Raw genomic sequence first — 2,814 nt, forward strand, 5'->3', positions numbered from 1 at the left:
CTTCCTTCCTTCCTTCCTTCCTTCCTTCCTTCCTTCCTTCCTTCCTTCCTTCCTTCTACCACACGCTTTATGACACAGGGATGGCTGAAGACCAAATAGCTTTCCTCAGAGTCATTGCCTGTTTCAGGCAGAAGGTAAAGATCAATTAGCAGTGGGGAGCAGGAATGAGCAGTGGTCTCAGAAGTGGCATCAACAGCAGCTCGGAACCGGGTGGTTGAGAGTGTGTCTTCGCTGTCCACTCGGTCAGCACCTAGCCTGCATGTACAGAGTTGTGTGGTTTGCAAGCAAGAATCACTTAATTCACTTAATTCATTAACGAGCATCATTCACTTAATCCCAACTGCAGTGCAATGGAAAAGTTGCAGATGGTGGGAATTTACATTTTCGAGCCAGGCAATTCTCGAGACTGAACTTAAAAGCTCGGGCTGCCTGCTGGCTGGAATAGCTCAGCCACTTAGGAGCTCTCTCATCATTAGTGAGCAGAATGTAAATGTTCAGTGTTTAGTCTCCTCATCCATAAAATGCCATCAGAGTGACTGTAGCTGAGACAGGGCATGGTGGTACACACCTGTCATCCCAGCACACACAAGGCAGAGACAGAGGAGACAGCCCAAGGCCAGAGAGAGGCTGCCTTAAAACAAGCAAAGTACTGAGTGGACCCTCGATGGTTTGAAAACAACCACTAGATTTCGGGTGCCACTCTCATGAACAGGGGGAGCCATTCTCTTCTCTCCTTAAAAAAAAAAATCTCACCTGTGGGGCTAGAAACAATGGTTCAGCAGTTAAGGGCACTGACTGTTCTTCCAAAGGTTCTGAGTTCAATTCCCAGCAACCACATGGTGGCTCCCAACCATCTGTAATGGGATCTGATACACTCTTCTGGTGTATGTCTGAAGACAGCTACAGTGTACTCATATAAGTAATAAATAAATAAGAAGAATAAAAATCTCGCCTGTGATTTGTCAGAACAACACAATTTGTTGGGGGTTGGGATCTAGACCCCAGGCCTTAAGCAACTCACTTCCTACTTCCTGCATCTTTAGGCATTTGCTCTTGGCACCGGGCCACATGCTATAAGGAAGTCCAACATGTTTATGTAAAGAGACCAGAAGCAGGCATCACCTTGTCAACCTGTAAACAAACTGGCTTGGAAGTGGATCCTAGAGCCAGGAGATGCTGGGGTGCTGCGTGGAGCAAAGATGAGCTGTCCAGATGAGCGATGCCCATGGTGTAGCTCCTCACACCAATCAAGGTTTGTTTTCAAGACACTGAGCTTTAAGGTAATCTTTTATGTAGCAATAGCCTAGCAAGCAGAAGTTCGAGCCTGTGAAGTCACTAAGAGATTAACTCTATTAACACTTACACCACAGAGAAAAGGAGCGTTATCAGAGAAGTTCAGTGGCCATTGAGTGTTCCCACCAATGCAGAAACTAAAGCAGGAAGGAGATGGGAAACACTACAGAGGGCCTCAAAATATAAAATAATAAGCTGGGTGGTGGTTGCAGCAGAGGGCACATGCCAGTGAGTCCCAGGACAGCCAGGGCTATGCAGAGAAACCCTGTCTCAAAAAAAAAAGGTGAACTAGAACTGTCATTTGATCCAAAAATCTTACACATGTGTTTATATCAAAAAGAGTAAGGACTTTGAGGACCTCTCTATCTGTGCAGCAGCCACAAAAGCCCTAGTAAGGAATTAACTTAAGTGCCGCATGATGGCCATAGGGATAAAGAGACTGCAGTGTGCATATATAATGGGCTACTGCTCGGCTCCGGAAAAGAAGAGAAGTGTCGCTATATGATGGCATGGATGAGCCTCGAGGATGTCACACTAAGTCAGCCAAACACAGAACAAACATCATATAGCATCACTTACATCACGTCTAAAATGTGCAGTCCCCACTTATCTGCAGGGGATTTACTCTAAGACCCCCCCCCCAATGGATATCTAAAAACACCAGGAGTACCTGTGTTGATGCAGTGTAACTTTAAAATTGAGAATAATAGCTGCACAGAAGTCCCTAGTGGTGTTGTGTTTGAATGAGAATGTGCCCCCCGCCCCATACACTCATATATTTGAAAGCTTGGTCACTGGCGACTGGAACTGTTTGAAAGGCTTAGGATTAGAAAGTGTGGCTTTCTTAGAGGAAGTGTGTCACTGTAGGTCACCTGGCCCTGTCTCTGTCTCTGTCTTTCTCTCTCTCTCTCTCTCTCTCTCTCTCTGTCTCTGTCTCTCTGTCTCTCAGTCTGAAGGCTGAGGTAGTTACTAGCAGGTTGGTAGCAAGCAGCATGGACACTCTAGACAAAGGGATGACTCACGTCCCAAGCAGGCAGGAGCAGGGTTTCGCAGAACTCGGCAGTAGGATGCGCAGCTGGACGGGTATGCATGTTTCGTTTCTATAACTTTCCATTTCATATTTATGGACCACAGCTGATCATGGGTAACTAAAACCACAAAGAGCAAAGCTACAGAGGGACTGCTGCGGTCAGAGCCCTAGAAAGAGAAAGCAGAAGGGTGGGGGAGGGGTGGGAGTGGCTGATATATGGAGAATACAATGCACCGACTATATGAGATAAATAAATCCTGATAACAGGGTGTTGTGCAATTAATTTGGTGAGTGGAAGAACACATTAAGCATTCTTGCAGAGAAAGGAGGAGAGGGATGAAAGACAGGGGAAGGAGGGAAGGAGGGAGGGAGGGAGGGAGGGAGGCCACATAAAGAAAAGGTTAGGAGGAGATCCAAGAGGACCATGGGCAGATCAGCTCATACACACTTCCTTAAACACAAGAGAAACCTTTCAGGGATCAATGTGGAAT

General features: G+C 46.4%; 1 protein-coding gene across 2 annotated transcripts in view; it reads right to left on the minus strand.

The window, feature by feature from the left end:
• Positions 1–2,814, minus strand: part of Rell1 (RELT like 1) — a 61,532-nt gene that overhangs the window by 33,279 nt on the left and 25,439 nt on the right. Inside the window, exon 1 of one of the 2 annotated variants that reach the window (XM_029477770.1) lies at positions 2,316–2,334. The exons of the other annotated variant lie outside the window; for it this stretch is intronic. The gene's annotated coding sequence lies outside the window, so the exon portion shown is untranslated. Of the gene's footprint in view, positions 1–2,315; positions 2,335–2,814 lie in introns of those variants that run through there. 2 annotated transcript variants of the gene reach the window in all.

This window comes from Mus caroli, chromosome 5, assembly GCF_900094665.2.
Source record: "Mus caroli chromosome 5, CAROLI_EIJ_v1.1, whole genome shotgun sequence".
In the NCBI taxonomy this organism is placed as follows: domain Eukaryota; kingdom Metazoa; phylum Chordata; class Mammalia; order Rodentia; family Muridae; genus Mus; species Mus caroli.